Genomic DNA, 27,538 nt, shown 5'->3' with positions numbered 1-27,538 from the left:
ATTGAGGTGGATACTTGGGCCTGGCTCCTGAGGCCCTGCACTGTCCCATCTCGTCCTGTCTTTACAAATGTGCTTCCCACTATTTCTTCCTGACCTTCAAATCCCAACCCACATGCACCTGTCCTACAAAGTCCTACTGCCGAATGGCAGATGCCCTAAACAGCACTCTGGCCTCAGAATCAGCCCTTTCGGCATTCTGGTCTGGATGAAAAGCCCATGAGAGTATTTCAGGCATGGAAAGCCAAGACATTGTGGCAAAAATGACCTAAATGAAAGATCTCTGTGAGTGAGATCCCAGTGGAAAGAACAGGCCATCAAAGAAGGAGGTACCTTTCTCTGAAGGAGGAGAGAACTTCCACTTTGACTATGACCTTGTCTAAATAAGATCGGAGTTGGCGAACTCAAAAGGCTTCCAAAGCCTTGGCAGCCCATGATAAGAGCCTCAGATGATCACTGACGTCATAAATAAGTGTGTCAATTGTTAAATCAACAACAGGAGTCACTGTGCACTTACTCCCATGTAGGATCTTTGTCCTTAATATGCTATACTATGCAAATTAACAGTAAAACTAATATTCAAACAGTACTTTATACTTTGTGTGGGTGCAATCTGTTGAAATCTTTACTTAGTATATACCAAGTTGATCTTCTGTATATAAAGATAATTAAAAATGAATCTTAATGAAGAATGGGATGGGAGAGGGAGTAGGAGATGGGATGTGGGTGGGAGGGTAGTTATGGGGAGAAAAACCACTATAATCCAAAAGTTGTACTTTCTAAATTTATATTTATTAAATAAAAGTTTAGGCCGGCGCCGTGGCTCACTAGGCTAATCCTCTGCCTAGCGGCGCCGGCACACCAGGTTCTAGTCCCGGTCGGGGCGCCGGATTCTGTCCCGGTTGCCCCTCTTCCAGGCCAGCCCTCTGCTGTGGCCAGGGAGTGCAGTGGAGGATGGCCCAGGTGCTTGGGCCCTGCACCCCATGGGAGACCAGGAAAAGCACCTGGCTCCTGGCTCCTGCCATCGGATCAGCGCGGTGCACCGGCTGCAGCGCACCGGCCGCGGTGGCCATTGGAGGGTGAACCAACGGCAAAGGAAGACCTTTCTCTCTGTCTCTCTCTCTCACTGTCCACTCTGCCTGTCAAAAAATAAAAAAAAGAAAAATAAAAAAAATAAATAAAAGTTTAAAAAAATAGCTTAACCCTGCAATAGCAGAGCACTATTAAAAAAAAGAAAAGAAAGTACAAGCTCAGGAAGTAGGTAGGTGGTTATGTGCACAATACTTGGAAAAGTGGACATAAATACCAGATGGCATAGCTAAGACATAAGATGAGGTGGGGGCCGGCGCTGTGGCACAGCAGGTTAAAGCCCTGGCCTGAAGCACTGGCATCCCATATGGGCGCCAGTTCGAGATCCAGCTGCTCCACTTCCAATCCAGCTCTCTGCTGTGGCCTGGGATAGCAGTGGAGGATGGCCCAAGTCCTTAGGCCTCTGCACCCGCGTGGGAGACCTGGAAGAAGCTCCTGGCCCCTGGCTTCAGATCAGCACAGCTCCAACCATTGAGGCTAATTGGGGAGTGAACCATCAGATGGAAGACCTCTCTCTCTCTCTCTCTCTCTCTCTGCCTCTCCTCTCTCTGTGTAACTCTGACTTTCAAATGAATAAATACATCTTTAAAAAAAAAAAAAAAGATCGGGTGCCATGGGAGACAGAATGAAGGGTAAAGAGAATGAGCCTGCTGTTTTCATTATTAGTCTTTTAATCCCATGTATCTGTTCATCTTTAAAAATTAAAATATTAACATTCAAATTAAAAAAAAAATAGTTCTACTGCCCTGGTCTCCACAGGAGCACCCTCGATCTCTGTTCAGGGTTACTCCATTCTGCCTTTCCTAGGGGTCCATATGCCCCTAAGCACAAGGCTGTGATTTGGTTTTATTTTCAATCTCTCCTGAGCATGCGCCCATTCTGAAGGTCCTAACAGATGAATCGCTCTAGGAGCCTTTGGACAAACTCTGCCCTGGACCTGGAGCCCCTGGGGAGACTGAATGGCATTGTCTTCATCTTTGTGTTCCCGTGGCCTAGCACAGGGTCTGGCATTTCGCAGACATCCGATAAATATTTTACTTATTTCATTTTAAAACTCTGGCCTCCAGGCGTAGGTTCGGGTATACCATCCCGGGTAAAGCAGAGTGAGCGTTCTTTGAAAAAGCTTACTAATGAAGTGCCTTCGAGTTCTTCAAACAAAGGTGGCTGAGGAGAGGAGGAAAACACCATTCTGTCTCTCTGGTAGCCTCACTAATAAGTCATTACAAGGGCCCTGGCCCAGAGCCCCAGGGAGCCCATTAGTCCCCCGTGGCCCGTGCTGGAGGACAGCCCTCCTCCCGGGGCCTGGGCCTCCTGTTTATTAATACATGACAGGCTGCTGCCTCCACCCCATTGTTACCGGGGCTTCCAGAGCCCTTTGAAAGCATCAATAAATGATCTCTGGCTGGTCTGCTTTCCCCAGGATTTTGTCGGGGCTGTGAGTCCCGACAGCTTTCCAAGACCCAATTTGCCATTACAAATGCCAAGTGAGGGAGCCCCGTCCTCTCCTAGGCAGGGAGAGTGTTTCAAAGTGCCAGCTCCTTCTGTCAGAGTCAGGCAGATGTATGCGCCGTCACGTGTCCCCAAGCAAAGCAGCCGAGTCTCAGCCGCACAGGGGAACCGTTGCTCAGCAGGAGTCATTCGGGCCCCCCAGACGCCAGCCCCAGAGAGCCAGCAGGGCCCATGGTGTAGTCTGGGGCACCAGAGTTGGCAGGAGCCAGAAGAGGTCACTGCCCCTTGTCCTCCCATCTCTCCTACCCCACCCCCTTCTCCAGAGCTGGGAATGAGCCTCTCTGATGGGCATATGTGTATCTGCTTGGCCTTGACCTTGACCCTCAGAATACAAGTGCTCTGAGCATTCACGGAGTGTTTAGGGGGCTAGGATAGAGGGAGGGGTGCAGTGTGGTAGAGTCCAAACACCTGGGAAGGCGTTCGGGAGCCAAAGAAAGGAAGTACAGTTTGTAGTTTTTCAACCTGTCAATGGTGTGAAAGTGGTACCCATCCAGGTGAAATTGTACTTTGAAATTTGATCTTTCTCTGAGCCAGTGACAGCGATACGATCCCCCATGAAAACACCGGGCAGCGGCAGCAGCTGCAGCTCCCACTGGGCCCCGTGACCACCAGGGAAGCCACCGAAGCTCCACTGGGTGCTACGCTGCTGGGGTGTTTCAGATACAGGTATTCCATCAATTACATGAGATCACCAACTTTGGCTTATAAAATGGGCTTTGTGTTAGATGGTGTTGCCCAACTGTAGGCTAATGTATGTGTTCTGGGCACATTTAAGAAAAGCAAGCCTAAGCTGTGCTGTTTGGTACGTTTAGTGTACTAAACGCATTTTCCCTTCAATGATATTTTCAACTCTTATTGGGATATAACCCCATCACAAGTAGAGGAGCATCTGCATAGATATCAAAAGAGTGTATAACTGATCAAATGCACTTTGGGGAGAAAAATCAAGCTCAATTAAAAGGCCAGAATGATAGGACTACTTCAAGACTGGGGCAGACTTTCGCAGGTGGACACATGTTAGAAAGTGGAGTCCATGGGGGCTTGAAATAAGTTATTGAAGGAGTTTCTAGGTATTTTTGCCAATATTCTGCCCATGGCAATTTTCAGACCAAAATATTCAAAACAAACCTTCCCAAAGAAAGAATAAAGGAGCCCTACACTCTATTTGGGGGGTGTGTGAAAAGGTGAGATGAAGGTAGACTTGGCCTTGGGGAGGAGCGTGAGTGTGACTGTCCCATGACTACCGACTGCTCCTCAATGTCCCCCTCAGCCACTGAGGTCATGGCTGTCCTCTGTCAGGGGCTCCTTCCAGGAAACCTATTTTCACCTGGTGCCACATCACCATTTCCTAGAATCCAGGCATGATTGCATTCTAACAGGGGACTGCATAACTTCCCAGATCCAACAGTCCATCTTGCAGTGTGGCAGGTAGATTTTTATTATTATTATTTATTTGACAGATAGAGTTAGACAGTGAAAAAGACAGAGAGAAAGGTCTTTCCATTGGTTCACCCCCCAAATGGCCGCCACAGCCAGAGCTACACCGATCCGAAGCCAGGAGCCAGATACTTCTTCCTGGTCTCCGTCGCAGGTGCAGGTGCAGAAGCCCTTGGGCCATCCTCCACTGCTTTCCCAGGCCATAGCAGAGAGCTGGACTGGAAGAGGAGCAACCAGGACTAGAACCCAGCACCCATATGGGATGCCAGTGCCGCAGGTGGAGGATTAACCAAGTGAGCCACGGCGCCAGCCCCAGTAGATTTGTTTTTATCACATAGGTTTCCAGGAGTTCCAGAGTTCTAGGCACCATGACAGGTGGGAAGCAAAGAGAAGAATGAGCCTCTGTGAATGGAAGCACAGTAGCCAAGAACTCCTCCCACCACCCAGATCTTATTTGCTACCCAACAGTCTCCAATGAAAGAAACAAGGCTCCCTGAAGAAGTGGTAGATTGCCAGTCTACACAAGGAAACCACAGGGTGATCTGGAGATATTTTGTGCCCAAAAAGAAAGTAGGTATTCGGAAAGATAAGAAAAAGGGCATAGAAACCAACCTGAAAGAGCTCATGGTAGCCAAAGCTGAGACAATGTGAGCAGCAAAATAAACAAAGAACAAGAAACACACATCAGTCTAGTATGATATAAGGAAGTTGTTGAATAAAGAAGTAAATTTTCTGTAAGGCACTTCTTCCAAAGAAATTCCAATTAATAAATATAGAATGGGAGAATGAAATATAAAGTCACCTTTGGGACTCCACTGTATTAGTTTTTGTGGGCAAGATCTACCAATGAATCCCAAGATGAATGAGTACAAGTTTGAGGAAAAGCAATATTTATGTCATCTAAAAATATCTCCCCAAAGATATCCATGATTACAAAAGAAAACATAGTGACTTTCCAGCAGAAAAACCCTTCAGACACACCTTAACCCGGTGAACAAGGCAAAACCACCGTAACAAGACCTATGAACCTCACGTCAATAGGTATGACACCCGGTGAAGGGCATAACACTCCTGAGATAGTCTTGCCAAAAATACACAGCCACAGTATAATCATGAAAACACATCGTACAAACCCAAACTGAGTCAGAGTCTACAAAACAATTGATCATTACTCTTCAAAAGTGAAGGTCGGGGCAGGAATTCGGCACAGTGGTGACGTCACAGCATGGGATGCCCACCTCCCATACTGAAATCCTGGTTCAAATCCTGGCTCCTGTGCCTCCAGTTCAGCTTGGTACGAATTCCTGGGAGGCAGCAGGTAGTGTCTCAAGTGCTTTGGTCCCTGCCACCCATGTGGGAGACCTGCACTGAGTTCCTGGTTCTGGCTTTGGCCTGGCCCAGCCCCAGCTGTTGCATGCATTTGGATGAGTGAACTAGCTGATGTTAAAATCCCAATCCCAATCAATCAATCAATCTCTCTCTCTCTGAGAGTATGGGGGGAGGGGCATCTGCCTTTCAAAAAAAAGTTTTAAAAATGTTTTTAAGTGTGAAGGTCATGAAAGACAAGGAAACACTGAGGAATGGTCATATTTTGAAGGGGATGAGAGGGACTGATGTGCAGAGCAGGTTAAGCCACCACCTACAATCCAGTGCCCCATATGAGTGCCAGTTCAAGTCCTGGTGGCTCCACCTTTGATTCAGCAGCTGAAACACCTGGGAAAGCAGCAAAAGGTGGCACAAGAGTTTGGGTCCCTGCCACCCTTGTGGGAGACCCTGATGGCCCAACTCCAGCCATTACAGCCATTTGGGGAGTGAACCAGCAGATGGAAGACTACCATCTCTCTCTCTCGCTCTCGCTCTCTCTCTAACTCTCCCTTTCAAATAAGTAAATAAATCTTAAAAAGGAGGGTAGTGGGGTTATGAGAAGACATAACAACTAAATGCAACATGGGAGCTAGGATTGAATCCTGTACCAGAAAAAGAACAATAACGGGGGGGGGTGGTCTACAATGGTTAGTATTGCACCAATGTTAACGTCTTCACTTTGACCATGGTACTTTTGTTTCAAAGATGGAACATTAAGGCAGCTAGATGAAGGATGTTGGAAAATCTATTTCTGCTACTTTTGCATCAAGTCTAAGATTATTTCAAAATCAAAGTTTTTCTTAAATGCCCCTTCCTATCACATTCCTCTGATGGTGGTAGAAGTGGAGAATCATGGACCATGTTTTCTCTCCTGGGGGGGTTGAGGGGAAGGGAATGGGGAGATAGCAGAGGAGGGAAGAGCTAAGTAATATCTCCACCCTACAGAAAAAGTTGGGAAGAGTCAATGTGAGGGGTGGATTTTAAAAACTGGCTGCACGGGGGTCAGCACTGTGGCACAGCGGGTAAAGCTGCCACCTGCAGTGCCGGCATCTCGTATGGGTGCTGGTTCGAGTCCCGGCTGCTCCACTTCCCATCCAGCTCACTGCTACGGCCTGGGAAGGGAGTAGAAGACGGCCCAAGTGCTCGGGTCCCTGCACCTACGCAGGACACCCAGAAGCTCCTGGCTCCTGGCTTCAGATCAGCCCAGCTCTGGTCGCTGCGACCATTTGGGGAGTGAACCAGTGGACAGAAGACCTCTCTCTCTCTCTGTCTCTCTGTAACTCTGCCTTTCAAATAAATAAATAAATCATAACAAAAAGACGTGGCCTCATGGAGACAGAAGTGGCAGAGGATCTGCAATGTGGGAGATGGAGGATGGCCTATTTCCGGCACCCAGCTCAGAGGCAGGCAAAGCACCTTTATTGTAAGACTGTCAGCTGTGTGTGTCCACAAACGAGAAAGAAAGAACTCGACTTCAACACAAATAGCTCAGTGGACATCTACTCCTGGTGTTTCTCCCTCCCCGTGAGCTCGTTCTGCAGCTCGGAGAGCTTTGAGGCTAATTGTTCGAGGGATTAGCACCCAGCAGTCTGGGCAGCCCAGAGAAATCCTTTTATTTAGGAAGATTTGCCATGAAATGAAAGGCCAGCCCTCACGGCCACCAACTCCGCTCTTCAAAGCACCTCTCACCTGTGTTCTAAGCAGCTTTGTTTATTACACAAAACTGTCTTGAGCATCGGCACTGTTTAAAGCTGTTTAAATGAGCCCCAGAAGACAGAAAATAACGCTTGGATAGAAACAGAACTCCAACACACACCAGCACACACCAACGAGCTGACCTGCGTGCTCCCTCTCGAGTGCATCCAAGAAGGTTTTCTACGCTTCTGCCGCAGTGTTAGGTCCACCACCTGACTCGTGCACGAAGGCCACAACATCATATAAATAATTGGGCTGGGAGCGGCTGCAGATGTCTCTACAGACGTAGTATGGAACGGAATGACTCCTCTAAACCAGGTGTATCAGGAAACATAGATTAAAAATACAGGGGCAGACATTTGGCACACTGGTGGAGCCCAGCATTTTTTTTTTTTTTTTTTTTTTTTTTGGACAGGCAGAGTTACGAAGCCAGGAGCCAGGTGCTTCTCCTGGTCTCCCATGTGGGTGCAGGGCCCAAGCACTTGGGCCATCCTCCACTGCACTCCCGGGCCACAGCAGAGAGCTGGCCTGGAAGAGGGGCAACCAGGACAGAATCCAGTGCCCCAACAGGGACTAGAACCCGGGGTGCCGGCGCCGCAGGCAGAGGATTAGCCTAGTGAGCCGTGGCTCCAGCCTAGCTCAGCATCTTCTATCAGAGTGCCCTGGGTCTGAGTCTCAGCTCCACTCCCTATTCCAGCTTCCTGCTTCCTGCTCCTGCGTGCACCCTGGGAGGCAACAGTGATGACTCAAGTATTTAGTCCTTGTTATCACATGGGAGACCTGGATTGAATTCTGGACCTCCTGGCTTTGGCCTAGCCCAGCCCTGGCTGTTGCAGACATTTGGGGCATGAACCAGTGGATGGGAGTTTACACACACACACACACACCAGCAGGTTATCTGTGTTTGCCAGATGCCATATAGGTAAACCTGCCAACTGTGTGAAGCACGAGCTGTTCTAACCTCCAGCAGATGGACGGCTGGGAAGCGGCCTAGCCTGGAGACGAACAGGGAACCGGTCTGAAATCGAGGCTGTCACCATCACGCTCCCCTTCCTTCCGTACTCCTCATGGCTGCTCCAGCATTACTGCAGAACTTGGGCAAGTCCCTAAGACTCTCTGGGCCCCTGATGGCCTGCCAGCAGTCTGAGGATCAGAATCCCACCGGGCCTCCTTCCAAGAGTCACTCATACAAGAAAACACTGACAGAAGTTGCGCTCACAGGAGATCACTAAAGAAGTTCCCTAAAATTTCAGAGACTCTGTAGAGAGATTTCATCTTTAGCTGTAATGCAAGTAAATCAGAAAACAGCTATTAAAAGATAGATGAAATTTATTTTAAACAATGCGCTCATAAATAAGTCATAGGTTAAAGAAATTATGCCTCATTAAAACTGCAAACTGATTTGCTGAAAGACGTAAATCCACACAATCTGGTCCCTAAGCCGCAGTGGAACAGCTGAGGCGCAGCCCACTTTTCACTTCAAGGCCACAGAAGATCGGCGCACCGCAGCAACCAGGAAAGTAAGGATGGCGGAAGGCCCGAAAACCCACGTGATCGCCAGTCAGGACAGGAGGCCCGCAGACCTCGCGCCGTCTTCCTCCTTGGCACAACCGGGCGACCACAGCTCCCCGCCTCCCCCTGGAGGCAGCCTGCAAGGGTGCTCTCTGCAAATCGTAAGGCGGAGGTCTCTGCACACGGGAAGCACCAGGCGTGCTTGAAGATGTTAGCCACGCTGGAACCAGCAGATCCAGCAGACACCTGTGCTGAGCGCGCAGCCCCACCTCCTCCTGACTTGTTCCCCGACTCACCCTCCAAACACCAGCAGCCAGGCCTGCGTGCTCCCACCAGCCTTTGAGGAGTCTTCCCTGGGGAACTCGCTCATCCAGAACCTGCAGGACCCCCCACCCCCGGCCCATGGACTCGAGACTTCCAGTCACATTTTCCCCCCTACTGTAGTAAAATTTAGAAAGCTGTTGCATAATTCAGCATTCTTGTTTAATGCCATTTTAACTCTTCTTAAAACCGCTTTATCACACAGTAACATTAAGTACATTCACAGTATTATGCAACCTCACCACTGTCTATTTCCACAACTTTTTCATCATCTCCAACAGAAACTACCACCATTGAGCAATAACCCCCTCATTCCTCCTCCCCAGGCCTTGGGCAGCCTCTCGTTTATCTTCTCTTCTGAATCTCCTATCCCAGATACTTCCTAACAGGGGACTCAAAGTAGTTGTGCTTTTGTGTCTGGTTTATTTCACTTGGATGGCATTTCGTATGTTGTAGCATGCGTCGGAATTCTCTTCCGATGTGACTGAATAATATTCCACTTTAGGTAGATACCACGTCTTGTTTATCCATCCTTCAGTTTCTACGCACTTGAGTTGTCGCTACATTTTTGCCTGTTTTAAATAATGCTACAATCAGAGAGTTAAGAGAGAAAACAGGAGGACAAGTGTTTGGTGCAGCCGTTAAACCACTGCTTGGAATGCACACATCCCACATAGGAGTCCTGGCTCCACTTCCGACTCCAGCTTCCTGCTAACGAATATCTTAGGAGGTATACATTGATGACCCAAGTACTTGGGTCCCTACCACCCACGTGGGAGACCAGGATTGAGTGAGGTTCCTGGCTTCTACCTGGCCCAGTTCTAGCTATTATGGGCATCTTGGGAATACATCTGTGTATGCAAGAGCCCTATCGGTCCATCTGTCTCTCTGCCTTTCAAATAAACAATAAATAAATTTGGAAAAAGACAATAATAGAAAAAAGATAACAACAGAAAAATAAATATTACTATTCTCAAGAAAATTTCCCAGGGCTGCTGCACATGAGAAAGGGTCCACCAAGGGTTTACCCCAAGAATGAAAACAGGCTCACACTAGGCAGCAGCGTCAGGAAGCTCCAGAGGGCGGAGGACCAGCAGGAAATCCCACAAGCCTCCAAGACGGAAGACTAGGCTGCCTTCTGAGTTCCCGTCCGCGTTTCTGCAAGCCCAGAGACCACGGAACAAGGTCTTCAGAATTCCTAACAGCAGTGATTTTCGGTCGCTAGAACTCTCCTCCGCGCCTGTGCTCCACGCACCCAGATGGGCTGTCTCACCAGAGCAGTTTTTTTCAAAACTTTAGTCATGCACATATTACCTTCAAAATTTTTGTCATAGCCACAGAACATCTGTACTGTTTTATCACCCTTTTCCTTACACTTACTTTTTTTAACTTAAATAATGTATGAAGTGTATTACAAAAAAACAGCTATCATTTTTGATAAATAGAAAGCAACTGTGTATAAATAAAATACTCCTGTCAAGTTCTTGTTGGTTTCCATTGGCTTCCCAAAGCTCTAAGCCAAGAAACTGCTTTGTTGATACACAAGAGAAAGACTAGCAATGATATAGGAGGTTACAAAGACCATCACAGCCAATGGTCATTTTTCCATTCCATTATTGCTTATAGCCTTTGCCTATATTTCTGCTAAACTAGGGTCTTTTTGCTTTATACTTGGTATACTGCTTTTTTTTTCTTTTTAAGGATTTTATTCATTTATCTGAGAGGTAGAGTTACAGACAGTGAGAGGGAGAGACAGAGAGAAAGATCTTCCATCTACTGGTTCACTCCCCAAATGACTACAACGGTTGGAGCTGGGCCGATTCGAAGTCAAGAGTTTAATCTGGGTCTCCCACCCAGATACAGGGTCCCAAGCACTTGGGCCATCTTCCACTGCTTTCCCAGGCCACAGCAGAGAACTGGATCAGAAGTAGAGTAGCCAGGACTAGAACTGGTGCCCAGATGAGATGCTGGCACCACAGGTGGAGGATTAACCTACTGAGCCACAGCACATGTCCCTTGTTATACTTCTTATTTGGTGAAGCATTAAATATTTTTACTGTCAGGTAAATTTAAAATAATTTATCTCAAAAACAAAAGAAAGATAGAAACAAAGAGAAATAAAAAAAAGGAGAGTGAGAATGAGGGAATGGGGGGGAGAAGGGAATGCCATTATATTCTTAGAATTATATCCATGGATTCTATTGAATCCATAAAAACTAATCAAAAATTTAAAAATAAAAAATGATAATAAAAAAGATCACAACTGCCTGGTGGGCCCTTTAATATAGTCAAAAAGACCCGGGAGGACTGATTGTGTGAGTCAGAGGTCTGTGCCGCTGCCTCAGCACACCGACGGCAGCCCCACACTCCCGCCCATCCCACCAGCTCCTTGTCTTGGAAACGCTGCGCTGCAAGGACACACACATGCCACATCCCACGCGTGGACAGTCTCAGGACTGATAAGCTGGCCCAGGCCTCTGTAGAGGGATCCTTATCACCCAGCTCAACAACTAGCACCAGACCAGAACACTACACTGTTGGTTTTCTTTTTTCTTTTTTTTTCTTTTTTCTTTTTTTTTTTTTTTTTTTTTTTTGACAGGCAGAGTGGACAGTGAGAGAGAGAGAGACAGAGAGAAAGGTCTTCCTTTGCCGTTGGTTCACCCTCCAATGGCCACCACAGCCGGCGCATCGCGCTGATCCGAAGCCAGGAGCTAGATGCTTCTCCTGGTCTCCCATGGGGTGCAGGGCCCAAGGACTTGGGCCATCCTCCACTGCACTCCCTGGCCACAGCAGAGAGCTGGCCTGGAAGAGGGGCTGCCAGGACAGAATCCAGTGCCCCGACCAGGACAAGAACCTGGTGTGCCGATGCCGCTAGGCGGAGAATTAGCCTAGTGAGCCGCGGCACCGGCCCACTGTTGGTTTTCAAAGGCTGCCCACCTCTGCTTCTCAAGGCTCTCAAACCCACTGCAGATGGGCAGATTTCCTGTTGTGGGCCAAAACCAAGGCTAAGTTCAACCAGTGTCCCAGCTGCACCTCCAAGCTTAATCATCTCGATACGCCACGTCACAGAGCGACCTCTCCCCCACAGGGTCAGGTTGTATGTAAATGGCAGTGCCGTGGTCTTCTCCAGCCCTCTTGCAACATTTGTGGTTTTCCTCTGTGTTAGTAACACCACTGGGGCTGATTTGAGACTAAAGGCTTGCTGGTCCCCAGGGTGGCATGAACCATTTCATACTTACTCATCCTGGGCCTGGCAGACTCTGGCAAGGCTAAGCCAGGTTTCAGACACCAAGGCTGTGTGGGGCCTGCCCTGTGGGCCCTCCAGGATCCACACCAGCAAGGTCTGGTGGCCAGGAGACCAAGGAGACGTTCCAGGAGTTGTGGTTGTGTTAAGTCAACAAGCAGCCAAGTATCACTGCTGGCCTAATGACAGCCATCACCCCCCCCCCACCCCAGCTAGAACCTCCACCTTGAAAGCCCCAGAGGAGTGTGATCCCTCGACTTTCATTTTTCAGTAAATGCTGGTGGAGGACCCTGAGGTTCGTCCTTAGGCAATCGCTCATCTTTCGCATTCACCTGCTCCCCCTTGTCCCTGCATTCAGTCTCACAGTATAAATAACATCTTCATGCTGATGGTTTTTGAAATCCTATCTCCAAACCGGAACCACTTGCTTGAAATCTGGATTTAAATAACCACCTTTTTACTCAGTATCTCCAGCTGGAATGTTAGGCAATTCAAACTTGATCTGTCTCAAACTGAGCTTCTGATCTTACAAAAAAAAAAAAAAAAAAAAAAAAAAAACTCCTTCAGCCTTCAGTCTCCCCTGTATCTATACTATAATGGTCACTTCCCAATTCCGTGTGCTCAAGTCCAAAGCCTGGCAATCCTCATGCACTTTTTCTTTTTCCCTCACACTGGCCCCCATCTGAACCAGTAGCAACTCCTGTTGAGTCGACTAGCCCCAGTGTGTATCCAGAGCCTGATGGCTTCTCACTACCCCTGCTTCTGCCAGCCCCTGCGTCTGCCCTTACCCACTCTGACCTACCTCAATGCAGCAATCAGAGTGACCCTGTAGGGTGGCCTTTATCACTCAGGCTCCAATCTCACTGTGACCGCAAGGCCCAGACTATCTGGCCCCCATTCTGCCTGTTCCATTTGTCCAATCCGGGGTACTCACAGAGCCCAAACTAAGACACCATCGCAGGCACACATTCATTCCAATGCCCTCCAACACTACGTCCTATTGCTCTTCTCTGCTTTCCTTTTCTCCCCTAGCATTTGTCACTTGAGTTACACGATAGAGTACTCTTAGCTTGTTGGCTGTATGTTTTCTCTATTCAAATACAATAATTCTGGGGTGAGTGTTGTGGCACAGTGGGGTGAGCCACTGCTTACAATGCCCACATCCTGTATTTGAGTACCAGCTACTCTACCTTCCATCCTGCTCCCTGCTAATGCACCTGGCAAAGCAACAGAAGATGGCCCAAGTGCTTGGGTCCCTGCCATCCACGTGGGAGACCAATATGAAGTTCCTAGCTCCTGGGTTCAGCTTGGCTCAGATCTGGCTGTTGTGGTCATTTGGGAGTGAACCAGTGGACAGAGGATCATTCATTCTCTCTCTCTCTCTCTCTCTCTCTCTGCCTTTCAAATAAACTTTAAAAAAATACAATAACTCCAGGGGAGTGGGGGTCTTTTTCTGTTTTCACCTCTGCATTGCAGAGCTAGAACAGAGCCCGGCACCCTGTAATTGTTAGTTGGATGAGTACTTACATTGTTACTGCTCCCTGCACACTTTGACTGTGAACGCGTTTTACTGTGCATGTGGGTGTGTGTCTAGGGAGTGCTGAGCCATGCTGGGCAGGGCAACTTATCCAGGTCTGATGACTTCCACTTGCTGAAAGATGAACACTTTTAATTGCACGTTAAAGTAGAAGATGGCCAGGAAGCATGAGGCAGCATATCAAGCAGGTACTTACTGACTTGGAAATAAGCAACCTGATTCCCAGATTCTGATGGGACCAGATAACACGGATCGAGCACTTCCTGCCGTGTGCCACATCTTGCTAACACCTCACTTTATCCTCCGGTTATTTACTGAGATTGATACCGTTCTTACTGTTCCCTTTCCCGCTGAAGGGGCCAGGCTCGGTGAGGGCAGGTCAGGAGCTTACCCAAGGTCATACCTCTAAGAAATAATCAAGTCAAGCCTAAGTTGGAATCCATTTAATGTCAAAGTCTACGCTCTGGGGGTCTTGTCTCAACCTAGGGTTGAGACAACTCCCTGAGCTGTCCTTGGGTTTTCTGCTCTGATGGGCTCTTTCATCCATCCCAACCTCGTACGGAGAAGGTCAAGGTGACTTCCCCTCCAGGGGCCCTTGCCTCCCATTCTCTCCAACTCATCAGGCTCCAGTCTAAGCTCCCTGGGGCCGGGGAGAATGGAGTTGATGTTGGCAGTCCTCGTCCACCAGCAAGTAAATGCTGATGAGCCCTGGCCCTGAAGTCCTGAGGGTGGGAACACACGCATGTGGAAGACTTCACAGTGGCTGCAAGGGGAAGGTCTTCTCATTGCAACAGTCTTTGCTGACATCTGCGGCTAACATCACCAGTCCCCAAAACTCAGGCAGCTTGTTCATAGCTGGCGAGGTTTGCTGTTTGACACTTCTGTGTGCCGGTCAACAGTGAGAATAACATGGTGCTGGGCGCCGGCAGCAGTGCAGGCGCGTGACATGCATATCTTACCTCTGCAGGCTTTTAAAATTTAAAAGAGAACCAAAACTTAACGAGGGGCTATTACATGGCAGGTGCTTTTTCAGTGTGCTTCTTGGGCCTGTGAAGCAGGCACTGATGTGGAGCAGAAGAGTGAGCTGGTGGTGGCCACCCTGTGATGTTGGAAAACACTTTCTCACCCTAGAGAGCTGCTCCTTGTGCTTTCCCTGCACCGAGAGGTGTTCTTGAGGCCATGCAAGAGTTCTGTGACGCACCATCCCTGCAAAGTTCTTGTATTGGGCCAGCGCCATGGCCCACTAGGCTAATCCTCCACCTGCAGGGCCAGCACCCCAGGTTCTAGTCCCAGTTGGGGCGCCGGATTCTGTCCCGGTTGCTCCTCTTCCAGTCCAGCTCTCTGCTGTGGCCCAGGAAGGCAGTGGAGGATGGCCCAAGTGCTTGGGCCCTGCACCCGCATGGGAGACCAGGAGGAAGCACCTGGCTCCTGGCTTCGGATCGGCGCAGCACGCTGGCCATAGCGGCCATTTGGGGGGTGAACCAACGGAAGGAAGACCTTTCTCTCTTCTCTCCACCTGTCTCTCTAACTCTGCCTGTCAAAAAAAAAAGTTCTTGTATCGGATTAACCCCAGAGCAGAGACTGATGATGCCGGTGCCTTCTGGCTGCAGCCGCGGGCAGGACACGGATCCCTTACAGAAGTGGGGAATCGAGTCTTGAGCAGATCTGAAGGTGTCACGGGGGCGACTTTCCCTGCGTCCTAACTCTGCCCACCTATGCCTCCGCCATCCGTACACAAAGTCACATTGGTATCGAGGTTAATGCTACCAACCAGGACCCCCAGCTGTGGAATGAACAACAAAGGAGAATCCAGGTGAGGGACCCTCCAGGAGCAGCCCGGCTCCTCAGGGGCCACGGACACTCTTCCCGTGGTAAAGGGGGATCTGGCCTCAGCTCTCCCTGGAGCCCAATCATTCCACAGAGAAACCGTAGCTCATTTGTTCACCACGAAGATGGAAAACCCCTTTCACAAAAGATTAAAATAAATTCAAATAACTTTGCAAAACTTAAAAAAAGAAGGCCTGTAAATATTCATGCAGAATCCTACCAGCCTATCTTAATGTTCATCCCTCCACATCTCCTTCCAAATGTTGTCTTGTGTATAAATATTTACAATAGTCATAATCCTAACACGGGCACTGTTTGCAGCATCCCCCTCCTCATTAAGATATTTCATAACACACAAGCTACTCTTAGCCTCCATCTTTCAGGCAAATCCTCAGTTATATGTTGTTCTTCCCGAAAAGATTATTCCTGGAGCCCTCACCTGTACTCCAGAAAGGACAGGACGAGTGCTCTTGTTTGCAGGGATAATGGTAATTTTAGGAGTCAATTTGACTGGCCATAGAGTGCTATGATTAAACACTATTTCTGGGTATTTCTGTTGCTATAGATTAACTTCCTAAAAAAAAGATGATTTTTATTCATTTATTTGAATGACAGAAAGAGAGAGAGAGAGAGAGAGAGAGAGAGATCTTCCATCCACTGTTTCATTCCCCAAATGGCTGCAACAGCCAGGGTTGGGCCAGGCCAAAGCCAGGAGCCAGTAGCCAGGAGCTTCATCCAGGTCTCCCACATGGGTGGCAGGGGCCCACGCCCTTGAGCCACCACTGCTATCTCCCCAGGTGCGTTAGCAGGGCTGGAGGAGAAGCAGCTGGGGCTGGAACTGGTGCTCTGACGTGGGATGCTGGCATCCAGCTCGATCAGAGGCTCAACAGGCTGCTCCACCTGCCATCCCCAAGGTCACGTTTGAATCAATGGACTCCATAGGGTGATCACTCTCCCCACTGTAGGTGCGAGCAGGGCCCAGGTATAATAAAAGGCAGATGACAGAGGAATTGCTAAATTTTTCCTGCCTCACCCCTTGAGCTGGGACACCGCATCCTCTCAGTGAACTGGATTTTTTTTTTTTTTTTTGACAGGCAGAGTTAGTGAGAAAGAGAGACACCGAGAAAGGTCTTCCTTCCGTTGGTTCACCCCCAAAATGGCCACTGCGGCAGGCGCACTGCACTGATCCGAAGCCAGGAGTCAGGTGCTTATCCTGGTCTCCGATGGGGTGCAGGGCCCAAGCACTTGGGCCATCCTCCACTGCACTCCCGGGCCACAGCAGAGAGCTGGACTGGAAGAGGGGCAACCGGGACAGAATACGGTGCCCTGACCGGGACTAGAACCTGGGGTGCCGGCGCCGCAGGTGGAGGATTAGCCTAGTGAGCCACAGCACCGGCCATGAACTGGATCTTACTCCTTCGGCTCCCCTGGTTCTGAGGCCTTCAGACTGGGTCTGAATTATGCCATCATGAACTTCTCAGCTTCCATAATCGCATGAGTCAGTGCCTCCTAATACATTTACATAGAAACAGATATATCCATCATACTGCTTCTGTCTCTGGAAAACCCAATACAGAATGTGTGTGTGTGTGTCTATTCTGTGTCTCTGTGTGTCCGCTCACTAAGAAGAGAAGATACATCGAGTCTGTCTGCCTAGTCTTGTCATGTCTCTTAGAGCTCAAAAGCTTTTATTTTATTGGATGCGTAAAGTTATGTTGTGGTTTTCCTACTCTCGTGCCTCAGTTCTCATCTCGTCTCCTAATCAACCTAGATGTGGGCCCATAAGTCACCCACTTAGTTTCCAGTATGTCCTAACCCTGAACCTCAATGGCTGCTCCAGGCATCAGGGGTATGCGTTACACCAGACACCAGATGTCCGTGTCAGCACCCGGCATCCACACACCACGCTCTGTCTCAACATTACAGGTATGTCAAGTTCCAGATCTGCTGAGACTTTGACCTTGCTGAGGCCTGAGCCCCTTCCGACACTGGTGACCAACCCTCTTAGGAGCTATAATAAGTTCAGAACACCCACTCTACTCAAAGCACACAGCTCATGGCTGTGGGGTGAGATTAGTCTCACTCACTCATTACTGCAGAACTGAACCTCTGACCTTCAGTTAGGCTTTCAACGATGGTTCAATAAGAATGAAATATGAGTCTATATCTGAGCATATCCTGAGAATTAAAGGATTTTTTTTTCACAAAGACAGGAAAATTAGAGTATTAACCCTTGAAAATAGCAACAAGAGAAGCATGCGTACCTGTAAAAAGAGATACCAGCCCTAAATCAAAAGTTGATTTGAGTTAATGAGTACAAGACTAACTGAACATAATATCAAGCTGTAGCCCTCGCCCAGAGTTTCCTGTGTCTGGAACCTGGGAGAAAGACTCCGTCCCTCCACTTGCCAGAATTTTCCTGTGTATCACTGTCTGCCCTTCTGCAAGCATGGAGGAATGACAGCTTCCTGGCACAATGCCCCAGGTGAGTTGTCAGACATCCTGATAAATAGGAGTCACCCTTATTATCAGTGTTTGGCCACACATCTCAATGCCAAACTTCCAATGTTCTTATGACTCTTCCCACATACCAGGCACGGAGCCAAGATAACAAGTAAGCAACCCTTCTCCTTGCTGCGTAAGTCCTGCTCCTCTCAGAATAATGTGCAAGGAAGCTTGTTCGCCAGCGCCACGGCTCACTAGGCTAATCCTCTGCCTGCAGCGCCGGCACCCCGGGTTCTAGTCCTGGTCGGGGCACCGGATTCTGTCCCGGTTGCCCCTCTTCCAGTCCAGCTCTCTGCTGTGGCCCAGGAGGGCAGTGGAGGATGGCCCAAGTGCTTGGGCCCTGCACCCGCATGGGAGACCAGGAGAAGCACCTGGCTCCTGGCTTCGGATCAGCGCGGTGCGCCGGCCGCGGCAGCCATTGGAGGGTGAACCAATGGCAAAGGAAGACCTTTCTCTCTCTCACTCTCTCTCACTGTCTGCTCTGCCAGTCATTCAGTCAGTCAATCAATCAATCAAGGAGGCTTATTCACAATGGAGTGCTGGAATCAGCTCACAGTTGCTCCCAAGAGCTGGTTGTTAAACGTTTAGGAACTCTGTGAACCAGCTGCCATCACCTTGAGCTCAGCCATGGTGGGAGTCTACATCACAGAAACTGGCAGACATATAGTCAATCGGTGACATTTTGGTCAGTGATGGTTCACGGTATGACAGTGATCGCCTGGTGACATGACAGCCCTCTTAATTTGTGTAAGTACGTTCTACGATGTTAGGAAATCACCTAACATATCCACATCATTCGCTGATGCATGACAATCGGCGCCAGTTGTTAAAGTTTACCAACAAACTACTGCTTCCTACTGAATCCCTGGAATTTTCTAGACACTTGAGAGGGACAGGGCTTAAAGTAATGAATTTTTTTAATCCTCCTGAAAATGAACAGGAAAAACATAAACAGAAAGTCTGAAAATGTTGGGATCAAAAGCAACGTTAGAAGTCACCTAGTGAAAATACCATGGCCAAGGAAGGTCACCAGAATGTCACACTGCCAGGTCTGGACGGAGAAGATGAGCTCGCAACAGTGTCTCCCGGACTCTGCCAACTCCCACCCAGACTCGACAGAAGCCAGCTACGACTGAAGAGAGTTACTGCTTTCATTCGAGGGTCCTGGCGTGTGTGCGCCAATATGAACATGAAACATTGGATTTTTTTTTTTTTTCTAGCAGAGATGACTACCTGCCAGGTATATTATTTTTCATTACATTACTAGCTTGCTTACTGCTAATGTAGTCTTTTTTTTTTTTTTTTTTTTTTGACAGGCAGAGTGGACAGTGAGAGAGAGAGACAGAGAGAAAGGTCTTCCTTTGCCGTTGGTTCACCCTCCAATGGCCACCACGGCTGGCTCGCTGCAGCCAGTGCACCGCGCTGATCCAAAGGCAGGAGCCAGGTACTTACCCTGGTCTCCCATGGGGTGCAGGACCCAATCACTTGGGCCATCCTCCACCTCACTCCCTGGCCACAGCAGAGGGCTGGCCTGGAAGAGGGGCAACCGGGACAGAATCCAGTGCCCCAACCGGGACTAGAACCCGGTGTGCCGGCGCCACTAGGTGGAGGATTAGCCTAGTGAAACGCGGCGCCGGCTGAAACATTGGATTTTCACCGTTGACTTTCCTCAACCCGAGAAGCAGGCAGCTGAAGAACTTTCGAACATTTTATGAAAAAGAGCCATTTCCTGGAGCTTGCCAGGAAGGGTGTGAGAGCTAGTCTCAGCTGGAAGCTCTAAGCCGCGGCTCACTAGGCTAATCCTCTGCCTTGAGGCGCTGGCACACCAGGTTCTAGTCCCGGTCAGGGCGCCGGATTCTGTCCCGGTTGCCCCTCTTCCAGTCCAGCTCTCTGCTGTGGCCAGGGAGTGCAGTGGAGGATGGCCCAGGTGCTTGGGCCCTGCACCCCATGGGAGACCAGGATAAGTACCTGGCTCCTGCCAGCGGATCAGTGTGGTGCGCCGGCCGCAGCGTGCCGGCCGCGGCGGCCATTGGAGGGTGAACCAACGGCAAAGGAAGACCTTTCTCTCTGTCTCTCTCTCTCACTGTCCACTCTGCCTGTCAAAAAAAAAAAAAAAAAAAAGAGTGAAGTGTTAATGAACTAATTAGCACTCGTGCACTGTTTGCCAGAACTTCCGAGGTAAACAGTACCTGCCTTTGCTTCCACTGTTTTTTTCTTGACACTTACTTTAGTAAAGTATTAACTCTTCAAAGGAGAAAGTTAGGTGTCAGATTACATGAATGACTTCACAAAAATTCAAAAGTATCCTTTAAGAAGAGTACTTTGAGTTAATCAGTCTGAAATCACTGGTGCTTGAAGAAAATGTAACCACTGATTCCCTGTTACTGAGAACCGACTACTGGCCATGCGATGGCAGACCACTTCAGCGAGCCACAGCATCTAACAGGCTTTAGTTCACTCACAGGATGCCTTCCCTGGGCAGCAACTGGAAGATCTGGTTTGAAGGTAAAGCCGATCACGCCACTCTTTGGATGAAACCCTCCACCAGCTCCAACACTGGAAGTTGCCAGGCCCATTCAATGGCCTCTAAAACCCAAGAGGATCCTATTTCCTCTGACTGTGGTGCCCCGCATCTGACATCCACCGGTCCCACTGGCCTGTTATTTGTTCTCCAGATACACAAAATGTGGGCCTCCCGCTTTCCCCTGCCCAGACCCCCTCTTTTGCATCATCACTGCTCAGATGCCACCTGCTCAGTCAGTGCCACCCTACATATCCAAATTTCACCCATCCCTCAAGTCACTTTCTGTTCATCATCTTAAATTTGGAACACTTATTTTACCCGAAAGCTTCTTGATGTTATTCACGTATGTTACATGCATGTGCTCACACACTCACACTCACATGTGACCATGGTTTCAGCTCTGTGACAGCATGCTCTCTCTCTTGTTTACCACACTACCCTCTGCTGCTAGAACAGTGTATACAGTCGATGCCCTATAAACACTGGTTGAATGAACTGATTCACTGGAAGTGAGATGGGAGCCAGGGAGACCTGTCAGACAGCTTTTGAAGACAGCCAGGCAAGAAGAAAGGGAGCTTGAACCAGGGTACTGGTGACACCCATGGAGAAGTGATGGTTCACAAATATTTAGGAGATAGAATCAACAGGACTTGGTGACTGGCAAGAGATGATGCTTGTGAATGAAGGAAGAAACAAAGGACTTGATGACTTCTGTCTCGCACTTCTAGTAAAAGATTGAGGCAGGGAATCCCTGAATTGGAACACAAGGAATTCAGCTATGGATATGACATGTTTGTGGCTCCTCTGGACTATCCAGAGGTCAGTGAATATATGGCTGGAGGGTGAGAGAGACATCGGTGCAGAAGCCGTAAGGCAGGGAGATATTAGTATCTAGAGAGTTGCTGGACTGCTGCACACAGATGAAGAAAATGAGCAGACAAAGCTTTGTGGTTTGGATCTCTCAGAGGGACTAGATGGCTCAGAGAACAGAATAGACATAGATGTAGATATATAAATGGGTATGGCAAGGACAAACCTTAGGGACACCACCAAGCAGATGGGAAGTGAAGAAAGCGGAGTCCACAGAGGAAGAGTCAATAGAGAGAAGAAGCAGGACAGTTCCCTGTGAGCTGTGGGAGCCGTGAAAGTTCTGAGGAAGCAGAGTGATTAGTGGCAGCAAACGTAGCAGAGAGGTCAGGGGAGATAATGAAGAGAAAACTCCCGTGGCTTCAGCGATTAGGTGCTCAGAGCTCCTAGCGTCCCGGACAACTCTGTAGGTAGAAGTCAAATTGCAGGATAATGAAGATTGAATTGGCAGTGAGGACATGATTAACAAATAATTCTTTCAAGAAGTCGGAATGAGAATGGAAGGAGAAAGAACAGCAAATAAAGAGGCCACAGGAACATTAGGTTTGAGAATGCCTTTAATGATGTGAGAGACTTAAGTGCACTGTGTTTGTGTGCTGAGGGCAAAAAACCAGTGAAGGGATGGGGAGGGTGAATATAGGAGAGAGAAAAGTGATGGAGGGTGTTCTAGGGCAGAAGAGAGAGAAGGCACTGAAGATGGGTCACAGGACACCAAAAGTGGCATCAGCCTTCAGCACAGAGAGGCGTCCTTAATTCTATGAACCCCAAGAACAGAAAGGTGGAGTGAGATTGGAAATAAGATGGAATAAATGTGACCTCAAGTTTCTCAATACAGTAAAACAGGCAGTTTAAATTGTTCAACCTAATTTAAAAAAAAAAAAAATTGGAAACTGAGTTGTCACATGCTGGCAGCCTGTGCACAATGTGCTATAGCAAGTGGATGTGAACAGCGAAGGAGACGGGAAGAGGTTGTCCAGACTGGCATGAGCAGCAGCAAATAAGAAACAAGACTCATGATGTGTGGCAGGTAGAGGGCAACACTGCATCAGCCTCTCACTGAGACGTATGCCTGGTTATGAAGACTCCAAATTCATATAATTCGGGATCACCACTGTGGCATAGCAGGTAAAACTGCCACCTGTGATGCCAGCATCTGATACAAGTTCTGGTTTGAGTCCTGGCTGCCCTGCTTCTGATCCAGCTCCCTGCTAAGGCACCTGGGAAAGCAACAGAAGATGGCCCAAGTACGTAGGCCCCTACCATCCATGTGGGAGGCAGGGATGGAGTTCCTGGCTCCTCGCTTCAGCCTGACCCAGCCTGGGTGCATCCATCTAGGGTATGAACCAGCAGATGGAAAACCATACCCTCCCCTCCCACCACAACTCTTTCAAAAAAAATCTTTAAAAAATTTATAAAAGTCACAAAATAGCCCTTGCCTTTATGTCCTACCCTATCATTCTTCCTTTAACTATTAAAATGGCTCATGTGGAAATTAGCACATATATCAAGCCTGAGGCCGCTACCCTTACAAAGATCGGCTTGCAAAGTTGGCATCTGCGAACCTGACATTCAGAATAGGCCTTGGGTGGTTGACAGTGATAGTGCCTGGGCCATTTGTGCAAATAATGTGGCAAGTGCTAAATGCCTGCTTTCCTTCTAGGCGCCTGGCACTTTGATGAGTTACACTACGGTGTCTGTATGACCAGCCCCCATTGGAAACCTTGCGTGTTGAGTCCCCAGTGGAATCCCTTGGGTGGAAACAGTGCACACGCATCGCTGCATTTTCAGTGATGGAGAAGAGTAAACTCTAATGCGACTCCTCACGGGAGGGTGGGAGTCAGGAAGCCTGCCTATAGATTCATCCAGACTGTCTATGTGGATTCTTGCAGATCTGCCTGTGTCCCTCTCCCTTACGACTGGATGTGTACCCTCACTACTGCAGTAAATCCTGGTTGTGAGTGCAATTATATGCTGGGTCTCATGAGTGCTTCTATCCTGTCTCTAAACACAGGGCATCGGCATCCTTAAATATGATCTGTACCCGCCTCCCGTTTCTGTTGTCCCCTCCTGTTTACTCTGCCACCAAATGCAGTCCAGCTCCTATCCACCCATGGCACTGCACCCAGATAGTGCTCACCATGGACGTCTCCACCTGAACAGCCGGCACAGGCGTTGCAAGTTCTGGTCCCGGAGTTAGGTCACGCACGTCGGAATGGCTTTCTGACTCTCTGCATCCTGTGCTTTCCTAGATGGTTCAGAATCTGCGTCAAGCAGTTTCCTCTGAGACACATAGGGTCCTTACTGAACACCAGGTCCATGCAAGGGTGGGGAAGCTTTTGACCGCAAAAGGGCCATTTGGATATTTGTAACATTGCTCACAGGCCACACGAAATTATCAACTTAAAAATCAGCCTGCTATAAAAGTCCCACCTGCATTGGCTTTGGCAGGGCCATTCCAAATGACTTCACAGGCTAGGCTCTGCCGACCCCTGAAGTATAAAGTGTGTCTTCCACGAAGTCAATGAAAATTAGCTCATGGGTTCAAATCCTAGAGTAGGAATCAGCAAAGAAATTCAGTCCAATGCCTGTTATCGTAAAATTTTCTAGGAACACAACCACAGCCACTTGTTACACAACGTCCGTGGTGGCTCTGGCTCTACAACAGCAAGGCTGAGTGGTCTCTCAAAAAGATTAGAGACAAGCAGTGGGCATTTAGCCTAGCAGGTAAGATTCCTGCATCCAAGGGCCAGCGCTGGGGCATAGTGGATAAAGCCTCCACCTGCAGTACTGGCATCCCATACGGGCACTGGTTCAAGTCCCGGCTGCTCCACTTCTGATCCAGCTCTCTGCTATGGCCTGGGAAAGCAGTAGAAGATGGCCCAAGCCCTTAGGCCCCTGCACCCACGTGGGAGACCTGGAAGAAGCTCCCGACTCCTGGCTTCAGATCGGCCCAGCTCCAACCACTTTAGGGAGTGAACCAATAGATGGAAGATTGCTCTCTCTCTCTCTGTCTGCCTCTTCCTCTCTGTAACTCTGCATTTGAATTAAATAAATAAATCTTTAAAAAAGATAAAAAAGACACTACCAGAGAGCTTGTGCCCTTCCTTTCTTTGTCCTATACATGTGCATACACACACACACACACATATCATGGAAGATGCAACACACTCATTGCCACCTGTAAGTCATGAAAACGGCCCTTGCTAGAACCCAACCATGCTGGCACTCTGCTCTTAGACTTCCAGTCTCCAATCTCGTGAAAATATAGATTTCTGTTGTTTAATCCACACAGCTTGGCATTTTGTTATAGCAGGATTATTTGCAGCCCTAGTGATGGCAGAAAAGTCATTTTAAAGTTGTAGCTTATATGGCCGGCACCGCGGCTCACTAGGCTAATCCTCCACCTTGCGGCGCCGGCACACCGGGTTCTAGTCCCTGGCGGGGCGCCGGATTCTGTCCCAGTTGCCCCTTTTCCAGGCCAGCTCTCTGCTGTGGCCAGGGAGTGCAGTGGAGGATGGCCCAAGTCCTTGGGCCCTACACACCATGGGAGACCAGGAGAAGTACCTGGCTCCTGCCATCGGATCAGCGCGGTGCGCCAGCCGCGGCAGCCATTGGAGGGTGAACCAACAGCAAAGGAAGACCTTTCTCTCTGTCTCTCTCTCTCACTGTCCACTCTGCCTGTCAAAAAAAAAAAAAAAAAGTTGTAGCTTATCAATATGATTGATTTTTGTGTGATTATTGTACTATTTATTTGAGTTATAAACATTTTAAAGAGCGTTATATAGCATTTGAATACATAATTTTTAATAAATATTAATTTATATACTTAAAATAAATAATTCTAATTTAAAAAAAATGGGGGCCGGCTCTGTTGTGTACGGGGTAAAGCTGCCGTTCAAGTCCTGGCTGTTCCACTTCCAATCCAGCTCTCTGCTATGGTCTGGGAAAGCAGAAGACGATGCCCAAGTCCTTGGGCCCCTGCATGCATATGGAAGATCTGAAGGAGGCGCCAGCGTCCTGGCTTTGGAATGGCACAGCTCTGGCTATTGCGGCCATGTGGGAGTGAACCAGTGGATAGAAGACCGACCCCTCCCTCCCTCTCTCTCTTTCTGCCTCTGCCTCTCTGTAACTCTGCCTTTCAAATAAATAAATAAATATTTTTTTAAAAAGATAGGGATGTGCCAATGCTGTGGCGTAGTGGATAAAGCTGCCGCCTGCAGTGCCAGCATCCCATACGGGCACCGGTTCATGTCCCAGCTGCTCCACTTCTGATCCAGTTCTCTGCTATGGCCTGGGAAAGCAATAGAAAATGGCCCAGGTTCTTGGGCCCGTGCACCTATGTGGGAGACCCAGAAGAAGCTCCTGGTTTCTGGCTTCGGATCGGCCCAGCTCTGGTTGCTGCTACCATCTGGGGAGTGAACCAGCAGATGGAAGCCCTCCCTCCCTCCGTGTAACTCTGCCTTTCAAATAAATCTTAAAAAAAAAAAAAAAAAAAGATGGTGGGGAAAAGCACAGCTGTGTCTACAGAACTTGTGAGATCCCCCCCTAGAGCTACACTGGTCTGTAAGCTTCTGGGCTGTGAGAGAACTGACAGTGCATCTCAAGTACTACGTTCTCATATTTCTTGTTACTTCCTAGACAACGGAATTCATAAAGTTCTACTCTAAAAGCTGTTCTGGGTAAGGCTGAGTCAGACTTCATCAAGCCTTGAATACCTTCTATAAATCTTACGGATCCATTTCCTTTGGAAGAGAGGAATTGTCTGGGGTCAAAAATAAAATTAATTTGATCCTCAAAACATGTAAATGTATTCAGTCACCTAAGCCGCATTTCTCGATTTGGCACGATGCCTCCTCATTCTGCGGGGGATTCAGCCAAATGTGATTCATGCCCGCAGGCATCCAGGAGTCCGCAGAGTTACCAACGTCCGCTCCCAGCAGCTGGGAAGTCAGGTGAAGGTGAGCAATGAGCACATTTCACAGTGCCTCCTGGGAGTCGTTTCTTTCCTCTCATTTGCACGTGTCTGGGGAATACGATATAAATACGTAGGGAGAAATATTTCCCACCCCAAATCATCCCCCTACACACACACACACACACACACACACAGGCTGATCTCTAGGGATTGGCTCTTAGAGCGCCTTGACAGTTTGGGCTGGCAGAACCAGAAAGGAGAAGGGATCAGCTCAACTCACCTGGCTGCACTCTCCTTGCCAGCCCCCCTGACCTCATGTCCTTGGATAACTGAGACTGGAATATCATCTTCATAATGGAGGAAAACCCCACAAAATTGCCCTGTACTCTGTATCCACTCTCCTAGCTCTACCTCTTGGCACCCCGATATTGAAGAAACCTACCCCTTTCCTTCCATGAGAGTGGAAGGGGGCAGCCAAGAGCATCCATTATTTCCAGGCTGAGGGAGGGGACCGCAGAACACCATGTGAAGTCTTCTTGCCCGATATGATGTGCATATTGACACAGCCTGAATCACGCCAGCTTTGTCAGACCGTACTATCATACCATTATACTCTTACCATTAACATAGGCCAGTCCAATTCTATATGTCCTTACGGGAAGAAGCAATGCCCTTAAAATGCAAATGCCTCTGGATGAGTTGGTAGATAACATTACTGGGAGAAACCTTGTCGTAAATTGATTTCTCAGATCTATTTTCCCGCTAGGCAGCCTGACAATCGGCTCCCGAGAGAATGCTCCATTTGAGGGAAGAAGCGGCAGATTCTGTGAGAAGTGGGAAAACCCAGTATGGAGTGAAGGCAAGAGAAAGAATGGCACAGAAAGAGGCGCTGGGGTGATGTCCAGGGCAGAGTTCAACTTTTCTATCATTTTATCATTTTTCCAGGGTGTAGAACTGCCTGAGCCAGCAAATCTGCTCTCTTTTGTTTCCTCCAAGGAATTCTCCAAGAGCAGAAGTCAGCCACCCAGACAGCTCTCTCAGGTGAAGGATGTCCCCGCTGCTGCACTCAGCAAGTTCACGCTTAAACCCTTGTCCAGCAGGTTCTAATCCACCCCATTTTCCCTTTAAGCCGTCTTAAAATGATCTTGTCTTTCCCCCTAATCAACGAAGTTATAAACAACTGCATGACCCCTT

At 48.6% G+C, this 27,538-nt stretch overlaps 1 long non-coding RNA gene across 2 annotated transcripts in view; it reads right to left on the bottom strand.

Annotated features, from left to right (window-relative positions):
* Positions 1–4,009: 4,009 nt before the first annotated feature.
* Positions 4,010–27,538, bottom strand: part of LOC149127600 (uncharacterized) — a 151,819-nt gene continuing 128,290 nt past the window's right edge. For both annotated transcript variants that reach the window (XR_016231090.1, XR_016231089.1), the window contains one exon: positions 4,010–4,245. This is a non-coding gene — a long non-coding RNA (uncharacterized LOC149127600). The remainder of the gene's footprint in view (positions 4,246–27,538) is intronic.

Source organism: Oryctolagus cuniculus, chromosome 3, assembly GCF_051225735.1.
Source record: "Oryctolagus cuniculus isolate XC-2025 breed Fujian yellow rabbit chromosome 3, ASM5122573v1, whole genome shotgun sequence".
Lineage (NCBI taxonomy): Eukaryota > Metazoa > Chordata > Mammalia > Lagomorpha > Leporidae > Oryctolagus > Oryctolagus cuniculus.
The sequence above is the reverse complement of the archived record's forward strand: the minus strand, read 5'-3'. Positions and strand labels throughout refer to the sequence as shown.